The sequence below is a fragment of the Pinus tabuliformis genome, chromosome 8, assembly GCF_031772625.1.
Source record: "Pinus tabuliformis cultivar Carrire ecotype Pingquan chromosome 8, CPIR1, whole genome shotgun sequence".
NCBI lineage: Eukaryota > Viridiplantae > Streptophyta > Pinopsida > Pinales > Pinaceae > Pinus > Pinus tabuliformis.
Genome location: NC_142294.1, coordinates 1,724,687,611 through 1,724,709,865, shown reverse-complemented (window position 1 = coordinate 1,724,709,865; position 22,255 = coordinate 1,724,687,611). Strand labels below are relative to the sequence as shown.

Here is a 22,255-nt window from a genome sequence, read left to right as displayed (position 1 = left end):
ACACCAGAATAGACATAAAAAATACTCTCATTGATCTGGAAAAATAACTTGATGAGGGTTCTTTCCTGTAGGTGCCAGAGAAATCATAGGTGCCAGGGAAATCAAACATGCCAGACCAATCAGACATACTGGAGAAATTAGACAGACCGGAGACAACCATGAACACCCCTCCCGTTGTACAGACTCCTCTAATTGAGGAGAAAAGCCTAAAGAGAAATAGGGACGGGGCCACCACTTCAGCAAGAGCAAATTCACAAGCTTATGCAGAAACAAGCCAAGCCAAAAGACAGAGAGTGAATCCTGTATCTGAACAAGAATACACAGAGGAGACAACAGAGGTCACTAGTACAGAAGGAAATAGGAGCAGGCCTACCACTCCATCTGGGGGCATACCAGAGCCTTCCACATCACAAACTCAGATGTTGGAAAGGTAGCTCAGTGTTGAAGTATCTTCCTTTAGAATGCCTGCTGACAAGGACCAAGATATCAAAGAAAGATATAAAGAAATCAAGGCTAGGAATGAGAGGCTTAAGGCCCAAATATATGCACAGTACTTGAAGCTCACCCCTACCAATCAAACAAGGCTAATGTCAGCCTTTGACATTAAAGAGGGGAAGCTGTAGATGTCATTTATTAAGCCTACAACCCAACAGCTAAGGACAACATCAGATTTTAAGAAAATGGATTTTGAAGTATTAGCAAGGGATATTCATCCCATAGACTAGATTGAACTACACAAATAGGCTGGAGAGATGATATACTCCACCCTGATAGGTAAAGCCATGGCTTCCCATCATCTACAAAACTCTCTGAACAACATTTCAACACAATTTCAGTTAGAGAAGGCCTCCTCACAGGCCAAGGATACAAGGATCAAGTCCTTAGAGGACTTAGTGATTAAATTGGGACACGATCCCAAGGATATAAAAGCTAAAAAATAGTTGATTAAGAAGAAAAATGATGATATTAATGCACTTGAGATTCAATTGAAAATACCTTAGTTGCATCATCCTCAAACTCTAGAAGTGTTAGAGAATAAAACCAGACATGAGGAATTGATAGACTTGGTCCTGAAGCTGAATGATCAACTTAAGGAGACAGAAAAGGAGTTGGATGCTTTAATTCAATTGAAACAAAGCGACTTGCCCACAACTCCCAAAGATGTCATCCCAACAGTATCTACAATAGTTCCTTCTACACTGGCACCCACTGCTCCACCTGCCACAACATTGCCAGTAACAACAGAATCTACAACAACAACAGGTACACAGGGAGAGAAAGCAGCAAAATTAATCAAAGACATGGAAGAGATGTCTATCCAGGCTACAAAGATGAAGAGACTAAAGGAAAAGGTGGCAAGTTTTGAAATTGATTGCAAACTTGCCCAACTCCAACAAAAAGAAGAAACACAAAAGGCACTGAGAATGGGTGAAAGAATCAAAATCCTAGAGAAGGATTTAACACTGGAGAAACCACTTGGAAAAATTAAGGAAATGTTGTGGGCCAATATCATTAACTCTGTCAATGATATTTGGCCATTAATTCAAGTCATTTTTGAACAAACAGAGTTGGTAAAGATAACTATAGAAGCTATCCAGAAAGTAAAAAAGGAATTGAGAGATAAGCCTGAGGATGCAAATAGACTCATCCACTTCCTCAACAACAAAAATAAATATGAACTTCATGAGCTAAACATGGAAGATAGGACTGAGACCATTTTGGAGATAAGGAAGGTCCTTTCCAGTAGGAACCTTATGCTTAATTTAGAAGAAAAATGCCATAATATGCAAGTAGCCATTGATAGGTTCATGGCTAAATTCCAGATTTTGAGAGGAAAAGGTCTGCCCAGTCCTATGGTTATCAATGACCAACTCATGACACAATTGGACTATAGTGATAGACTCAGAAATTTAGCCAAGGAACAAGCCAGCTCTTCATCCATAAAATCCTTGCCAACAAGCAAAGTGTTATATGATACATTTGAAAACTTGTTTTTTTTTTTTTCCTGGAACATGAGGTCAAACATTTATTCCTCACCAAGCCCAATTTTGCCAAGTATACTAAAGCTGATGAGATCTATAGAAGGATGATGAAGATAAAATTACCAGAAGCAAAATGGTGGGAGAATGTAACTGATTTACTGTGATAAATTTACAACAGACAGTTACTGCACAGTGAAAATGAAGGCATCCAAGTGAAACAGGTAAAAACAACACTATAGGGTCAAAGAGTATCAATGGAAAGATGAAAGTAAAGAAGACTCCAGTGTGAACACTCCACAACTGCAAGGCAGCATAAAGGGCTACACTTCAACCATAAAAGCCAGCACAACCATAATAAAAGGGACAACATGAAGCAGTTCATTAGCTATCTCTATCTTCTTGCAATAATATATTTGTATTTCCTGAATTTAATCTCAAAACAGTTTGAGATATTTTGAGATATTTTGTATAAATACTTCACCATTCGAAGTATGTAGGGTGGATTCCAAGAATTTCTATAGAGTTATTTTTCTTTAGTCTGAAATTCTATTGTGTCAATCACTGGATTAGCTAGCTGGATCAAGGAATAAAGATCAGATATTTCACTGGATTCTTGTGCAAAGCGAAGTTCAAATAAGTATTTTCTTAAGTTCAGTGTTATTTTCTTTGAGTTTTCCATAATCTTATTTGTATCTCTAAAAATCTGAATGCTATAACATGGAATGATATTTCAGAAATTGCTTAACTGCACTTTGTCTTGACTATTATGCATATTGAATGTTTTCTTCACAAATCTAAGTTAAGGAATTCTTGATTGCTCCTTAGTTTAGGTTATCCCTTGTGATCTATAGCAAAGGATTCTTAATTTCCTTTTGTTCATGATTATCCCCTGTTCTTCATTTTAGCCTCAGTCTGAGGATTCTTAAGTGCTCTCTCACCCTGGTTAGGATCATTTCACCCATTCGGCCTACAGATTTGTTCTTTACTTTGCTAGCCTGCCCTGTGAACATTCCCTTTAATGAACTGATCCAGTTTTTCTATCCATTTGTTGACTCCATAGCCCAATGGCTTAAAGACCTTGGATCTATCCATCTGTTCCCAAAATTCCACCACCAAACCTTAAAATCAAAACAAAAACCCCCATGAACATTAAGAACTAGCCTAAAATCCCAGTAAAACAAAGCTAAATTACATAGAGAGAGCCCTCTCTGGACTTAGGTTGGCTAGAGCCTAAGCCTAAAAGATTGGTTTGTGGTTACCTCGATTGCTTCCTTCTTCTGATAACTTCTATGAAAAATTCTGAGTGATAACATAACACATTGGTGTTGTGTGATTCCCTGATGTATTTTGACAAAATTTTCATGGATCAACTAGGAGATTACCTTTACTTGCTTTGTATTGTAAAATTTCTGGTAATTACACACATCTAGTGGTAAGTTTTTTAGTGATGTCAATTAGGTCTAGCCTGGGTGGTTGAAAAGAAAATGTTATCTTTCCCTGTTTGCGAGTCAATTGTTGTTTGGAGCTCTTCTTCATAAGCTATGAGGAATAGAGTCAATTATTGGTTGGAGCTATGAGGAATATCTCAGTCTCACTATCGGATGGAGGGTGGGGTGATAAATTACACGCAAGGAAAAATAAGGTCGCAAGGTAATCAAACTGGTATACCTATTTTAAAACCTTCTGAATGGGCGGGGATTAGGACAGATGACAAGTCCTTAGTGATTTTGGCAGGCTTAGTGTTGAAAAATGGCAACAAGAAATTGCTAAAAATAGAAGTGCTAAAAATAACAGTTTGGGCAGTGCTAGATTGGGCAACAGGGAATGAAAAATGGAACTACTAAAAATAGAACTTCTATTTTTAGCAGTTCAGTGTGGATTCCTATTTTAGTCAGTCCCTAGACTAGAAATAGGAAGTAAAATTCGAATTTGATATTAATAGCAGTTTGTAAATTAATTAATTAATTCTCCATGAGTCAATTAGTTAAGGAAAATCAAACTTGAAGTCTTTTTGAGAACATGCAATAATTTCTCCACTGATTGGGGAATGTGTCCTTGATTTGCTCCACTGATTGAGGAATTAAGGATGAGTTCTATATTGAGAGGATCAGTTGACTTAGTTTAACTTAGTCAAGTTCAGTTAGATTAATTTAACAAGTTGTTAAATTAATGAGATACAGTTTGTTGATGCTTGCATGCATGTGACAACTGTTATTTTCAGATAACTGAGTATTCTCTCATGGATAATTGATGCATGGCAGTTCAGACAGAGACCTAGTTGAGATCAGACAAGGGACAATGTACTATCAGTTGGATGAATATTTTTCCTATAAAGGAAGCTAATCCATGATGAGGATTTATCTCCTTCAGGTTTGTGCAGTTATTTTAGAGGTTAGTGTTGTGTGTGAGGTAAGAATCACTCAGGTTGCAGCTGGAGGACCTAGGAAAAATTGTGCATAGAAATAGGAGGCTTGGAGGGCAGAGGAGAAGGCTTGTGAGAAGCCTTTGACTGTCTATGAGTAGCAGAGGGATTGGACTGAGACCTGGATAGCTTCCGAGCTAAGGATTTGTGTAATTCAGACATACTTCCACTTGTATGATAATACAAAGATGGGGTTTTAGGATGGTGCTTTCCCCTAGTTATATCTTCTATGTTATGTGTGTTTGATTTCTCCATATCAGTTATATGTGTTCTTATTGATGTTGCTCATGTTCGATTAAGCTTCCGCTAAATTGGTTGTAGAAGTAGATATAGTATTATGCTTTAGTACATTGCATATATCAGTTTGATCTACAGGCGGTGAAATTTCTACACTTAGAAATGCCTCTCATAGTGTAGCCACTTAGCCAAAGGAGAGCTGCAAGAAAAAGTCCCACCTCTCCCATCCAAAGAACAAAGATTTTTTTAGAATTGGTAGGTTTAGTGAAGCTTCCGAGCCATGTAGCTTCTTATGTAGACATTGTGCGTGCATATTTAGGCTATCTAAAGAGTAATGTCTTCGATTGTAAATGATATTAACTACAATTCATCTGACATAACAATAAAAAATACAATTATGAAAAGTTGTTATAACTCCAATTTACTTGTTAATCCTACAGGGAATGAATTTAAGATCAATATATGGAACTACAATATGCACCGCTGTCTATATCTGGAGAGGTAAGTTCCACAATGAGTATCCTTAGATTGTCAGTGCCAATCACGAACAAAAAATAAATATATGGAACTAGAAATCTTGAACTTGTATCTGACCTTACTGGCGACATTTTTTGTGTAATGTGTGCTTCTTTTCATCCTAAGGAATATTTGGTCATTTGAAGCACCTTGGATCAGACTGATTGTGTATGGGATATTTGTGCTCTGAAGAGGAAAACCGTCTGCTGATGATATTAAGGTTAACACAAATGAACACAGATATTTTTGGAGAGGGTGATGTTGTTGTCAAATATGTTTTGGAATGTCATGACCGTGGAGTGAACTGGGCTTTCGCTTTTATTTTATTTTATTTTATTTTTATTTTTATTTTTAATTTTATTTTATTTTAATTTTAATTTTTAATTAATTAATTAATTACATTTTTTTTAATTTTTTAATTTTATTTTAATTATTTTATTTTATTTATTTTATTTTATTTATATTTTATTTATTTATTTTTCTGTTACTCCTCTTTCTTGAGTAGCATCTCAGTTTGTATGTAATTCATTTGTGAAAAGTTAGTTTGTTTTGTTCTCGGATACCAAGGCCTAGCAAGTTGGATAATTTAGGAGGGCATGTGAAAAGTTTGTAGATAATTCATTTGTGAAAAGTTAGTTTGTTCTCATAGATCAAGGCTTGCGAAGTTGAATACTTTAGGAGGGCATGCGAAAAATTTGTAGATAATTCATTTGTGAAAAGTTAGTATGTTTTGTTCTCGGGTACCAAGCTTGGGAAGTTGGATATTTTAACTTTTAAGAGGCCATGTGAACTATATGTCTCGTGTGATGTTGCATCCACGCCACGACATTTTTGTTAAAATTTAGAAGATAAAAGTATCTGAGTTTGAGATGTATCCAAGTATTGTAGAGGTGTCCAAACATTTCATAGAGACCATGATTGCTTCTGGATCCTTGTAGCACATCTTCATATGAATCTCCTTGCTATTGGGCATGACTGTGGGATGATTGTTTTAAAGTTAGAAAGAGAAAGATATGCTTTTGTTGTTTATGGGGGAACCCTATACTGCAACAATGACCATTTTTTGTTGGCTCCTCAATTTGCAACTCAAAAATACTCTCAAATTATACAGATAAGAAAGGATGGATCCATGAATTGGATCAAGGATGATGATCATTGTTGTTTAGCCCCATGGAGAATGTTGTCCTAATACATTTAGATGTTGATGGTGGGTGATATGAACTTATTCTTGGGCCAGAGGATAGTGTTGGGACTTGGGAGAAGTGATGTAATGCAGGAAGAAAAGACAGCGACTTGGAGGACTTGCTGCCTTTTTTTCTTGCAATCAATCGGCAGTCACCGACATGAGTCATAACCATGTGATGAAAAATCACAGAAATAAGGTGATCAAGAAGTCTAGTCGTCTAGTAACTATTGATACAACTTTCTGTGCAGGAACATAAAACCTTCTTCTTGGGCTAGAAGATAGTGTTGGGACAGAAGAGTGACACAATGCAGGAAGAAAAGACAACGACCTTGGTTTGCAACAGAGGATTGTACTTGGGGACCTCCATATTCCATTTGTTAAATACATTTTGTCAAATGACATGGAAAATGTAGCCTTGCTGAGTAAGCATGCAATAATCACTGGAAGCAAGAAGCTTGTACAGTGTTCTCTGCATAAGATTATTTGTGTTAAAACTAAAGAGTGGTGCTCGGGGTGACAATTGTGCTTTGTTGTCTTCCAAACATAAAGAATGGTCTTATTGGAAAACTTGATGTTCAGGTATGTATAACGAAGGTGTCTGAGAATTCTTTCAATTGCCTGAATGAGTTGGAAATAACCGTGTCATACAGATTGATGCATAAGTATATATTCAAGTTGGCACTGATAAAAAGGAAATATGACAATGTTATGAGCATGACTAGGAACTAATTTGTGGACAAGCAGTGTTTGCTTAGCTACATTTTAAGGGTTTCCCAGAAGTGGCTCTTCACTTTTTCAAAGACGAGAAGGCATGATTTAACTTAGCAGTGTAGGGTGAAACTATTAAAATTGATGTTGCTTCTGCAAAACAGAGAGATGTTAAGGTCACTGGTATACACTTGGAATTTAGGCCCTTTGGTAAGGAAATGATGGCATTGTGTAATATGCTTACCAGATATTAAAATTTTTTGAAAGGACTTCATTTTGTATCTTTTCATGGACAATATTGAAAATTTTTTGAAGATGTTGGGGATTGCAGAAATATAAAATGATGTCATGGGTCAGTTTCACAATGCCCATATGTGAGTGCAACAGTTCATGGGCTTATAGAGATTGCTGATATGCTTGTACTTAATAGTTAGGTGGTAATCTGCCCACTTTTCCATTTGGAAATAAATCATCACTTATTGTGCCTCCTCCATCAATTTGTCGCAATCGTGAATGGTTGTTATTGAGGGTTATCAAAGGCCTTTTTGAGGGTGGGTTGGATAATGCAGGGGTTGCAGTCCATGAAGAAGAGGATGAAGGAGATGCAACCAATAGGGGTTAAGACCTTGACACTTTTGGTGAGTTGGATAATACAGGGGGTGTAGTCCATGAAGAAGAGGATGAAGGAGCTGCAGCCAATAGGGGCTAAGACCTTGACACTTCTGGAGTTGAAAAACAAAATGGTGAGGTTGTAGTGGTCGATGATAGAGAAGTGAGAGGAGACAATGACGATGAGGCTCCCTACAGATGGCTAAGCTACAAATGTTGTAGGTACAACTCATAATGTCATTAGTTACACCATCACCACTTATGCCAGTAATCCAAATCTGGATACAGAAAATCTTCTCTTGCAGGTGAGAATGCAGCTGCTAGTAACATTAATATGGCAATGCAGATCTCAAGTCAACAACTTGGTATTAAGAATTTCACTCCATTAAAAGTTAAAACCTTTGTTTTTGGATCTTTACATGGGCAACCATACATACCTCCCTGCATTTGTTTCTGCATTGTGGTCTTCTTAGCAATAGAGGGAGGTTGGAGTGAGACTGCTAGCTCAAATGTTAGAGGTCCATGAGATTTGGTATTTAAGCTTTTTCTATTAGATGAGAAAATTATACTAGCTTACAAAGCCACAACAGATGGGAAGTTAGCTTACAAATCCATATCAGATGGGGATTTTAGTGAAGCATTAAGGTTATTTCTTACCATCTTGCACGCAATTACAGTTATTGATGTAGATCTTGTTTTGGAGCTTGAGAAGGTGAAGAAATTAATTGGAATTACTAAAGAATGTGTTCTATGTCTTCAAATGTGGTTCAAGAGGAAGTTAAGGATCATAATGTCGAACAACAAGAGCTTGCAACCTATTTTACTCATTGCAACCAAGGATAATTTTAGGGGCGAATGTTCGCCCTTTGGCGAAATTAAGGGGTTTTAAATTTTTAGTGGGCGAATATTTTGTATCATAGTACATTTTTACAAATCACCTCAAATAGCCCACCTTATTTTAAGGGTGAGGGTAAAAAAGGTAAATTTAGCCCTTGAAATTAGGACTTACAACCTTCCATTCGCCCATTTTCAAGAATAGGTTTTATTTAAGTGAATCCTATGGGCCAAATACCATATTTATAAAAGAGGTATGGTAAATTAATAAAAATATAAATAAATGAGAGGTATGGTAAATAAATAAAACATTTTTTATATTTACTCCATAAGTCACCTTATATACATGTAAGGGTGTAAACAAATAAAAATATAAGTAAAGTGGAGGTATGGTAAATAAATAAAACGTCTTTTTATACTTACTCAAAAGCTATGGTAAATAAATAAAAATATAAATAAACTAGACGTATCATAAATAAATAAAACCTCTTTTTATATTTAGTACATAACCCTCGTTCTATTTATGAAGGCTCAAGAAAGAGGTTTTATTTAAGTGAATCCTATGGGCCAAATACCATATTTGTAAAAGAGGTATGGTAAATTAATAAAAATATAAATAAATGAGAGGTATGGTAAACAAATAAAACATTTTTTTATATTTACTCCATAAGTCACCTTATATTTACGAACACTCAAAAAATGGGTTATATTTAGGTGAAACCTATGGCCAAAATACTATGGGACAAATACCATGGACTAGATTGTTATTAATACCATGCAAAAAACCATTATTAACCCTAATATTAGAATTAATAAAAATAAAAATGGCACATGGTATTGACCCATGGTATTCACCAAAATGGCACATGGTATTGACCCATGGTATTCACCTGGAATGTAGCCTATTTAAATGGGGGAATTAAACCAGCATGTAGCCTATGCTAAGATTCACTAGGACTTTACAAAGTTTTATTATTTAGTGAAAGACCCGCTAAGATCTTACAAGATTTTATAATTGAGTAAAATATTCTAATAAAAATAAAAATGGCACATGTTATTGACCCATGGTATTCACCAAAATGGCACATGGTATTGACCCATGGTATTCACCTGGAATGTAGCCTATTTAAATGGGGGAATTAAACCATCATGTAGCCTATGCTAAGATTCACTAGGACTTTACAAAGTTTTATTATTTAGTGAAAGAATCGCCAAGATCTTACAAGATTTTATAATTGAGTAAAATATTCGCCGTGCCTCGTGAGAGATTCGCCAAAAAATTATATATACATATTATATTATTGATAAAATCGCCTTCCATTTTTCCTATATACCATGGAGATTCGCCCATTTATTATATTTATAAATTTAGGGGGGGTTCTTAAAATTTTCCCTAATTGCAACATTCAAAAAGTCCATTTGAGGTTGGCTTTGCCAAACACCATAGGTGTTTGCTAGGGAAATTCAGTACAACTGCTAACTTGGCCTGATAACTGCTGGCAAATGAGCCCACTGGAAACCATGTAACGAAGGTCCAACAAGTTCTGCAGGCATGTGGGAGGTAGTTGCAGGATTCTAAAAGCACTAAATTATGACTTTAGAAATCCTTTTGTTGTTTTTGGAGCAACTTTTACACCTCTATACTGTGGTCAGAAGTATGTGTCTTGTCCGCATTGTACACCACACTTTATTCTAATCATAAAGGGAAATCTATGTGCTATATGTGAGCTTGTAGTTGTGTTCTGGGTCTTTAGATGCAGTTCAAGGGAAAGGAAGTTAAGGATGATATTGTTCAATAGTAATAGCTTGCAGTTTATTTTAGTCATAGCAACCTTCAAAAATTCCATTTGAGGTTGGCTTTGCTGACTACCATGGGTGTTTGTTATAAGGGATGAAGCTTTAGTACAACAGCTAACTTTTCTTGATGACTATTAGAAAGTGAACCCTTGTAAACCATTCAACAAAGGTACAACAAGTTCTGTAGGCATGCGAAAGGGAGCTGCAGGATGCCAAAAAACTGAATTATGATTTTGACTTCAGAAAGCCTTTTGTTGGTGGTGCAACAACTTTTACACCTATATACCATGGTGAATCAGAAGGATGTGTCCTGACCATATTGTACAACATGCTTTGTTCCGGTCATACAAGGAAATCTCTGCCCTATATGTGAGCTTTCCATTGTGGGTTTTGATGCTTCTGGGTGTTGAATGTGCATCTTTATTTCAAGAAATTTCATTACCATGCATATTTCCATATCAATATTTCACTCTCTACCTTTGAGAACCACATTGATAGATATGGCAGGATAATCACTAACAATTCTTGGACAAACTTGAGGGTCTTCTTAAGAGACTAGAGGAGGTTGTTTATTGATCACTGAAATGACAGTAGAAGTAAAACTTTCCATGTTTTTTCATTGTTTACAATTTGAAATTTCCATCTGTGTTTTTGCTTCCCTTTCTCAGTCTTAGACAATGAAAATTGCTAGTAATTTAGCTTTAGGTCTGGAGAATTTTTTATAGATCCCCCTTGGTGTTTATCCTATCTTTATCATGCAAGTGTTCTAGTGGTTTGTCTGAGTAGAAACAGGCACTAGGGTCTTATTATTCAACATCAGAAAGTAATGTAATTGTTTGAATGTTTTTTCATATGTAGGTCATGTGTGAATCAGAACTGGTCAAATTGCCCCGTTGGACTGGGCATGGTATTGAACCAGCCTGCTGACGAGACTGGTACCTAATCAGTACAAACTGGCCCTAATTGGCTGGACAAGAGACTTGAATTTTTATGAAATTTTTGAATGAATTTTCTTGTACATGCACAAAAGACTTAGGTTTATTCTTTTGATGATGACTATAGATGCAAAGTAAACATTTGTGAATTTTTCTTAATGCCTAGAAATCACAATCCTCTCTTAATTTTGACAAAAAATTATAACTTTGAAGTTGTTATGTGTTTGAATGAAAGCTATTTTACAAAATGCTTAAAAGAATTGGTTTGCATCTACATAACAGTATTCATGTCTATACTTGTATGTTGGCCTTAGGGCTTTAGGTTTGGGTTTCTATCTTTGTTTACACGGGTATTCTAAGTTCATAACATAACCATCACTTTTACACTAGAAAGGCTTAGAAATTCTATAGCCAGTTGTTTGTGCTACATGCACTTGAAAAGGTGTCATTTATTTTCTGAAACCAAGGCATCTTTTAATGCAATTGACCCACAACAAGAAGGAAAGCTATGACACAATTTAGATTTTCATTATTTGTATGCTAACCTATCTATATGCTGAAAAATTTAGTATTGGGGTATATTGTATTCACGCTGCCTAGGAAACTTACACCATGTGGCTTCATTCCTAATCTCAAACTAAACCTCATAGCCAAATACTGCTTTGTCTCAGGAACAACTTATAAGGCCTTTAGGACTTCAACATCTATGACTTTTTGTCTTCTTTTTTCTTTGGAGGTAAGGTCGTTTTCTCCTGAAAACTCAATGTATGTTATACTAGGATCCAAGGGACCAAACTTGGTGTATAAAGAAAAAGCACTACTTTCTACATATGTTTTTATTACCAAAATAGGTGCACCAAACCTTTTTTAAACCCCGAACACTAGTAGTAAAATTGTAGCATTTCATAGTAAGCCTCTGAGTCTTCTGTAGATGATATAAGAGGAAGAGATTGTTGCAGCAATAGAAGGAGAGATTACCATGGGAAGCAGAGGGTTCCAAGAAACAAAGAACTGATAAGGGGAGTAGGTCACTTTTCCAGATCAAAAATGTATCACAAAAGGGGTATTTGGGCCCTTAAGGAAAAGAACAGGGGCAGTTTTTCCCAGCATGCCAAACAATAAAAAATGTATCACAAAAGAGGTATTTGGGCCCTCAAGAAAAAGAACGGGGCAATTTTCCCCAGCATGCCAAACAACCGTAGGTGCCCAAATCCGATGAAAACCCTCCCAAATTATATCCTATAGAAGACATGCTTGATTAGGCCCACTTTCTTTTCGCACAATAAATCAATAGTTTGTTGAGGACCCAGATACCCAAAAACTGAGATTGCTAAACCTATCAATCGCAATTCTGAAAAAGAGTAATGGGAAATTGGGAATCTAAGGCTTATGATGAAAAAAATCCTAACCTTATGCTTGGTGCCTGTGTCAGAGCTCTACAATAGTGAATATAGAGGTAATCAATGTGGAGAAGAAGAACTTAGGTCTTTCAATGTTGTACAATTCTTACACGTCCATGCTTCGTTAGGTAAAATTTGTAAACATGATAGAGCTGTAAACTATGGCATGCATCAAAAAGGAGCCAGAGAATCCAAAAAAGAGTGGAACCCTGTTGCATATATGACAACTTCAACATTGCCCATTGCTTCACACAGTTAAGCATCACCCTATTCTTGGCACTGTCCACGTCGCAGACACTAGCCCTGATATTGAATCCTTTATATAAGAGTTAGGTTATAATCTATTTTCCATTATTTGTTGTGGCACCTGCAACTAATACCCTATGCCTAGTGCAATAATTCAATGTCGAAGGTATGGTATGGCGGATGGTGATAGACTGACCATCGGGAAGGAGAAGGGCACAAATTTCCACAGAGGAGTAGAAGGTGTCAAAACATGGTTGAGGATGCCATAAAGAGCTGTAGAAACATGTAGGTAGGAGAAAACATGCCGAAAGGAATTTGGACAAATGGAAAATTTCCACTGGTTAGATGGACAAACACATGAGAAGATTTTATTGGTTAGAAGGGCGAAATTTAAGCTTTCGCATTGGCTGGGGGTGAACAGTGTTTTCCCACCCCAAGCCAACAAAGAGAATGCCTATCGACGTAATTATGTAAGAACATGTACAAAGTTATCTTCAAAATTAGTAAATTTAGATGTAAATTAAAATGTATGGTTTTTATTTTTTGATGGCTCTAAGTTGATTTCATGAGCAAGGTCTAGATGCACTCTTAGGTATCTTAAAGGATACAAATATTTGATATCTTGTCACTTGTATTTCCCATGCACAAATAATGTCACTAAGTATGAGGCTTTGATACAACGTCTTAAAAAAGTGATAGATTTGGATGTTAAATAGCTCTAACTGATAAGGATTTACAAATAGTTATCAAACATTTAGGAAATTCAATTCATTGCATTTTAATCACCTTAAGGATTATAAAGATGAGGCATGGTTTATTATTTCTAATTTTGAAACATTCAATATTAATTATGTACGTTGAAGTCAAAATTCAAATGCAAATTTACCTTCAAACACAACTCTATATTTATACCATTGGGAAACTTTTGGGAAACTTGTCTATGGACATGTTTTCTAATGAACAATTTTCCAGACCTTCTATACCAAACAATATTACAAACTAGATATTTTTTGATGATGATGCCCCTATTTTAGAATTCCTCACATAGGGAGATACTTTTAGGGGATCAACCATTGATGAAAATTGACATTGTGATCAAATTAATACATTTCCTCTAGATGGAAAACCAAAGAGAGAAATTATTCCTTAAATATGTGGTTTGAATCTCTGTAACAAATAATACCCACAAAATATTAATCTAGGTATTGGATACGTGCCTATTGAGAGGGCTACATTTTTTCATTTCCTCAAGGAATTATAAGGACTTTTTTCTCCTAGAATTACACTGATTCAAAGACCCATGACACTAAAATCATTCAGGATGTGATATCATTCAAGAAATATATAATACTATTCAACAAATATTCTTAGATATGTATTCAACAATATAATAACAAATGAAAATGAATATAAGAGGAAAAAATATTTTTTATCATTCATCATTCCCTATGGGTATCCAATATGGCCCTTGTTAGGAATAAGAATGGAGAAATCGAGATTTTCATTGATTTCAAAAATATCAATAAAGCATTAGATAAATATAACTACCTTGTTCCAAATGCGGAACACATCCTCTAGTGTGTTTTAGGTTCTAAAATTTTGTCTATGTTGGATGATTTTTATAACACCCCAACTCCAACCCCTCGATTGTAAATAACATGTACATGCAAAGATTAGGCTAGTGGTGGTATCATGCCCATGTGTATGTATGTGTATATGTTTTGGGACCAGAGTATCGGTGTGCATATGCTTTTATATGCTTTGAGGCTAAAAAGTGTGGTGTTTCAAATATGATATTTCATGCACACTAATAAACACATTAGCACTGCAGACCAAATAAGATGAAAAGAGTATGGGGTGGGGTGGGGGGGGGGGGCGGCGGTTGGTGTGGGGGGCGGGGTTAAGACCCCATGTTCATACAAAGTGGGTTTCATATAACTTAATAATTATGATAAAAGTGCATTGGCTTCTCAAAAAAGTCCATGAAATGACTTAAGGGGTGCTAGGTGTCAAAAAACAAACATGCAAATAAAAGTATGCTTTTGGGAGCTACTAAGGGTTAAAGTTGTTATGTGCTTATTTGTGCTAAAGGAAATCTAACATTCGTTAGATTTATTTTATCTTACAATGTTGTTATTAGAAATACACTTGTGTATGATAGAATGAAATCTAGCATGTGTTAGATTTCTTTTGCTTGATAATGTTGTTGTTGGAAATAGGCTTGTGTTTTTGCTAAAAGTAAATATAACACATGTTAGGTTTTTTCACCTTACATTGTTTTTATGTGCTTGTGTTTGAGCTATAAGGAAATTTAGCATGCACTAGATTTCTTTCACAATGCAACGTTGTGGTTGGAAATTTGGTTGTTTGTGCTAGAAGGAAATATGCTAGAATTCTTTGACCTTGTAATGTTGTTATTGGAATTTTGCATCTCATTGTTTTAGAAGGAAATTTAGCACATGCTAGATTTCTTTTATTGCAATATTGTTATTGGCATTATGTTTCAGTTTGTGCTAGAAGTAAATTTAGTGTGTGTTATATTCCTTTAACCCTACAATGTTGTTATGTTCTTGTGTTTGTGCTAGAAGGAAATCTATCACGGGTTATATTTCTTTCATCCTGTAATGTGCTTGTGTTTGTGTTAGAAAGAAATCTAGCATGCACTAGGTTTCCTTGTCGTGTAATGTTTTTCTTGTCAACATGGTTGTGTTTGTGCTAGAAGTAAATCTAGCATGCACTAGAATTATTTCACCTTACAATGTTTGTGTTTGCCTGTGTTTATACTAGAAGGAAATCTAAAACACATAGATTTTTTTCACCTTGCAATGTTGTTATTGGCGATGTGCTTATCTTTGGGCTAGAAGGAAATTTTTCATGCACTAGATTTATTTCACAATGCAATGTTTTTGGAAATATGGTTGCTTGTGCTGGAAGGAATCTAGCATGTGTTATGTTTCCTTCAGCTTGCAAACTTCTTGTGTTTGTAATAGAAATGAATCTAACATGCACTAGACTTCTTTAGTCCTATAATGTTGTTATGTGCTTGTGTTTGTGCTAGAAGGAAATATAACATGCGTTAGATTTCTTTCAAATTGAAATGTTCTTGTGTTTGTGTTGGAAAAAAATTTAGCACAGGCTAGATTTCTTATACTCTACAATGTTGTTGTTGGCAACGTGCTTGTATTTGTGGTAGATATAAATCTAGCACTTGCTAGATTTCTCACTGTACAATGTTGTTATGTGCTTGTGTTTGTGCTAACAGGAAATCTAACACATGTTAGATTTTATTTTACCTTGCAATGTTGTTATTTATAACATGTTTTTGTTTGGGCTAAAAGGAAATCGAGCTTGTGCTATATTTTTTTTTATCCTGTAATGTTGTCATTGGAAATATTTATATGTTTGTTTTAGAAGTAAATACAATGTAGACTAAGTTTTTCTCACCCTACAATGTTGTTATGTGATATCGTTTGCATTAGAAGGAAATATACTATGCATTATATTTCTTTCACCTTGTAATGTTGTTATTTGCAACGTGCTTGTGTTTTTGATAGGAGGAAATCTAGCATATGTTAGATTTGTTTTATCTAATAATGTTGTTGTTGGCAATATGTTTGTGAATTTGTACTAGAAGGAAATCTAGTACGTGTTATATTTTTTTCACAATGCAACATTATTTTTAACAATACAGTTATTTGTACTAGAAGGAAATCAAATGCGTTGCATTATTTTTATTTTGCAATGTGTTTCTGTCTATGATAGAAGGAAATTTAGCATGCACTAGATTTCTTTTTTTTTCTTGCAGTGTTGTTGTTGACAATATACTTGTGCTTGTGATAGAAGTAAATCTAGAACATACTAGATTTTTGACACCTTGCAATGTTGTTATGTGCTTATTTTTATGATAGAATGAAATATAACACACATTAGATTTCTTTCACCTTACAATGTGCTTATTCGCAATGTGTTTTTGTTTGTGCTAGAAGAAAATCTTGTGGGTGCTAGATTCCTTTTTCCTTACAATGATGTTATTGGTAATATGCTTGTGTTTGTGCTAGAAGTAAATCCAACATGTATTAGGTTTCTTTAGCCATACAATAATGTTGTTTACTTATGTTTGTGCTAGAAGGAAATATAGCATGTGCTAGATTTTCTTTTACCTTGTTGTAATGTTGTTGTTGACAACATATTTGTGTTTGTGCTAGAAGTAAAACTAGCACACGTTAGATTTCTTTCACCTACCAATGTTGATATGAGTTTTTCTTTTTTTCTTATGCTTAAATTTCTTTTCCCTTCTAATGTTGTTATTGGCAATGTGCTTGTGTCTGTACTAGAAACAAATCTAGCATGTGCTACATTTAATTTTCTTTGCAGTATTGTCGTTGGAAACATGTTTTTACTTTTGCTAAACGTAATTCTAGCACATGTTAGATTTATTTCACCCTACAATGTTGTTATGTGTTTGTTTTTATGCTAAAATGAAACTTAACGTGCAATATGTTTATTTCACCTTGCAATGTTTTTATTGGAAATGTGCTTGTGTTTGTGATAGAGGGTAATATAGAATGTTTTTTTTCACAATGCAATGTTGTTGTTGGCAACATGCTTATATTTGTACCATATCCCATTCTTAGGCCACATATTCCATATGAAGGGACTTCTAATAATTTGAGGGTTTAACATTTTTATATTGTAAAAATAGACTATGTAGGCATGGACTAAAACCTCATTGTCTCTAAAAAGCAAGGTCAATTTTCATAAGCATGGAGATGTCTCACGAAAGATTATTATTGTAATGTTTTTATTGACAATGTGTTTGTGTTTGTGCCAGAAGGAAATTTAGCATGCACTAGGTTTACTTTACAATGCAATGTTGTTGTTGGCAATCTTCTTTTATGCGATAGAAGGGAGTCTAACATTTGTTACATTTCCATTGCCTTGCAATATTTTTAATGTGAATGTGCTTGTGTTGCGCTAGATTTATTTTGGTTTACAATGTTTTTCTTGGAAATATGCATATGTTCGTGCTAAAAATAATTCTAGCATGTGCTAGATTTCTTTCACCATACAATGTTTTTATTGGCAATATCCATGTGTTTGTGATAGAAAACAATCTAGGATGCAAATATTTATTTTGCTTTGCAACATTCTTGTTGGAAATATGCTTGTGTTTCTTCTAGAAGTAATTCTATCACATTCTCTATTTCTTTCACCTTGCAATGTTGTTATGTGTTTGTCATTGTGTTAGACGAAGATCTAGAGGAAAATCTAATGATTGCCATAGTTAATGTTATTTCATTGTATTTTGTTTTTATGGTTTCTAAAGCAAGCTAAGACTATACATAACTATAAAAGATAAATTTTGTGCAAATACGGTGTAGTTTCGACAGTTGTTTTTATTTATTCACAATGTAATGTCTTTTGGAAATGTGCTTACGCTCATGCTAGAAGGAAAGCTAGTAGGTGCTAGCTTGCCTATAGTCACGATTAAAAGAATATAATAAATTATTTGGGGGTGCCCTTTTTCTAATCAACACCATGATTAGCTATTATTGTGAGTTCTGCACTTGTTATTGTTCTTGTTCATTTTGTTACACATATAATGATGCGAGTAGTTATAGTATTTATAAATTTATACTTTCGTCAATAAATCGACACTGTGATAATAGTTTTTTTTTTTTTTTTTGTCAAAAACCATGGACTATAAAGCTAGTGAGAATTCAAAGGAAGCATCAAAGGAAAAAGGAAGTTCAAGAAACATGACACCAAAATCTTTAAATGGTATGACAATTTTAAAATTAGTTTATACTTTGTTACAATGGTTAGACATTATGTTAATAAATGGTTGTTGATTAGTTTATATTTATTATTTTATTAGGTCGATGACAAAATGTTGTGCTCCTTCTTCCATTGTCCCGTCACAATTTTCTCTGATAAAAAAAATTCTCTTATATATTGATCAACCTATTTGGGATAAATGGGACATTGTTTTTAACTGTTACCAACTAGGCACATTAAAGTGTTCTCCAAGCCAACTTGATTTTGAGAACTACAAGAGAAATAATCTACACAGTTTGACAAAAGCTACTCTTCGGCTCCTTTAGGGATTAACCATGGAAGAAATTGCTTCAGTAGTAGATAATATGTTGGATTGAACCATTTGGTTTTCTATTCCACTTAATCATCCAACAGGTTCCATAAAATTAGAATATTATTGTTCTAAATTGAAATTAAAAGATTATTGTTCTAAATTGAAAACCAACAGAAAAATACTAGATGCAATGGTTATATATTGTCAGAGTCATGATGAAAAATTGAATGAGAATACTCTTACCACAATCAACATTCTTGAGCATTATGAAATTAACGATATCATATTTTCCAATTTTTGCAACACGGTGAAGGGTTCTACTTATGTAAAAGGAACGTGTAATACAAAGACAAAGTACCTTTCTCAGAAAGCATGTGGAGTCTTTGACAGAATGATAAATGGATCAACAAGTGTTCAACAGGTTGACAACAATTTTGAATTTGGTTGTCACTTTGGGGGCCCTAATCTTTTGTCAACACTTTTGCACTCTTTTCCAATGTCAGCTGCAACCAATTTTACATATTGACCTTGTTGTTTTGGATACACTGGCTTTGAAAAAAGAACCATTCCACAAGGGATATTATATTGAATATTTTCGATTTCTTATCGAAAAAAATGAGTTGAATGACTTCACTACAATTCTCTAAGTAGAACTTTGGTTTTGTAATAATGTACGTGAGCCTTTGGAAATTGTCATAAAGAACTCAAAGTTCAATTATAAAATGACTAGTGGTATTTATGAATATAAGTCTCAAAACACTTATAGTTATGATATAGTTTTTACTATACATTTCTATACTTTAGAATTAAAAAATTTGGAAGCTTCAAAATACTGTCACACATTTGAAGACACATTTGATGACAACGAGAGAGATTATGATTTCTGGATGGATTTATTGGAAAAACACCAACAATGTAGTGATGCAAAAGTGGTTATGTCTCTTTACGCGAGGAAAAATTTAATCAAGGCTTGTTGTACATATGGAAGAAGAATTGCATGTGTTGTGCAAACAGAATCACATAGGACAATCATGTTGAATAATTACAAATCTTTTCAACTGTCAAATCCAGGATCCATTAACTTTTTGGAAAATTCAAGTACCATAGTTCCTTTGTTGTTTCTCTTATAATACTTTGGATATTATTTTGTTCATATTTCTTAATTGTCAAAGTGTTTACTAAAATGACTAAAGATGAAGCTTCTAAAATAGAGAATGATGAAAGTGGGAAGCAAAAAAATAATCAATATAGTGCTTATGATGTTGAAAAAAGTTTAGAGATGGAAACAGGAGGGGAGGAGAAGAAGTTATCATACCAGGTACATAATTTTTTTGGTTTTTTCTTATTGGGCTAATTTATTAACAGAAATTAACACAAGTGTTCATTATCAATCTAGTTTTGTAAAATTTGGAGGCATGTCCAAAATGTATGGATATAAGATGTAGTCAAGCTTAGAAGATAAAATATGAAAAACTAAGGTAATACATATTATAAATATGAATCTAATCAAAGAATTTCTAATTCACTTCTGCAATATATGTGAGATGAAGTGGCTCTTAACTTAGGAGATCCATCTGTGTCCTTCTTCTACAATATCACTTGATGAATAGAAATAAAAAATCATTATTTGACAACAACTTAAAATGCATAAATAAACAATGAAAGAGACTCCTAAATTAGGAGATATTTTATATTCCTCATCACAAATTCATTCATCATTATGCTATTGTTAGAAAACCGGAATTGCATAAAACTGCTTGAAAACAAGAAAAATGAACTCTAGTTTTTATTCATTAATTCAATAGAAGGAGGGTTCAACTTGAACACTGTGTTGTCCCTTCATCAACAAACATAAATAATCACACATCAATTCAAGTAAGCAAATATGAAGCAAAATGAGTAAACAAATCTGAAGCAACTAGTTCATGAAAATTAAGCTAGTTTAACAATGAAGTGTACTTAGCTTGGAGTGGGGGCCCTCCACCCTTGCCTTGCACATTTGAAGAGGTTATCTACTACTGCAACTTCAGTCAATCATTCACACCATTGAACAAAAAAATGGAAGTAGAACAGGTTCTTCAAATTAACTTCAAATATTCAAATGTCTCAATATAAGATTATACAAATTTTACATGGCATAAGCCTTCAAAGTTTTGGCTTAAATAGAAGATCATGAAACAAAATGATCTAAAGTATCTCTAACAACTATATCTATCCATATCCACCTATCCAAGTCGAATCCATCCAACCTATCACTAAAAATATGGAAAATCCAATGAAATCATAAAACTGCCCTATTTCCTAGGGATTTTCTAAATGACTAGTCCTATTTGACCATTTTTGACTGGGCCCGATTTAGCTTGTTTTGACTGAACCAATTGGAGTTAGTTAAGTCATAGTTCCCAAGCTTTCCATAAATGTATCCAACTCGTGCCCAGGTGTCCTGCAAATATGATATCCCTATAGCTATTACGGTAATTTCTGATTCTGTCCAAAAATTGCACTTGAAATTCAATTTTCATAAAAACTTCTAGAAATTGAAAAATTAAAATTAAATACCTGAATATGCATAAAATACATCAAAATGATGTGGATGTGATGGAAAATGGATGGAAAATATAAGAATTAAGCAAGTTTTCTTAAGCAAAACTAGACCAAAAATGAGGGCCAACATCTCCCCCTTGCTAATTCACAAGCATGTCCTTATGCTTGTTTCTTCCTCTTGGACCTCCTAACCTCTGTTGTGAATCCCGTTCCTGACCTTGATGTACTGCCTCTAATAGATAATCTATCCCCATGCTCTGTTCTTCTTTATACATAGTAGCTTTGACCTTCTGTTTTTCATATTTGTTTTTCCACATGTTCTTATATTTAAGCCACTTGAATACCTGTTTGCAAAGTATATCATTATTTCTCTTTAGTTTGCCTACCTCTTCAATTAATTTTTCATTCTCCCTTACTAACTTTGCATTATTTTTCTTGCATGCCTTATTTTCTTTCTTCAAGTGCTTTTCCAGGATCTTGTTTATTTCTAGCCGATATGTCAATTCTTTGATTTTTCTCAAGTGCAACTCTTTTTCTAGTTCCTGTGTATCTTTTGAAAATGACATGGCTTCCACATTATCAAAATATGAGTATTTTTCTAGAGATTCTTTGTACTTCTTGGTCCTTGCTACTTGTTTCTATTGGGCTCTTTCTCCTAAGCCTCCTAGGAGTGGATATGATGGATGTCTCATTTTCAGCCATAACAGTGTTGTTTTTCTTCTTCGACCTGGTTCTGGGATAAAGTGGT

The 22,255-nt window shown here is 34.4% G+C and overlaps 1 pseudogene; it reads left to right on the top strand.

Moving 5' to 3' along the window:
• The first annotated feature begins 107 nt into the window (after positions 1–107).
• LOC149242977 (coatomer subunit alpha-1-like) lies at positions 108–11,234 on the top strand (annotated as a pseudogene).
• Positions 11,235–22,255: the final 11,021 nt, after the last annotated feature.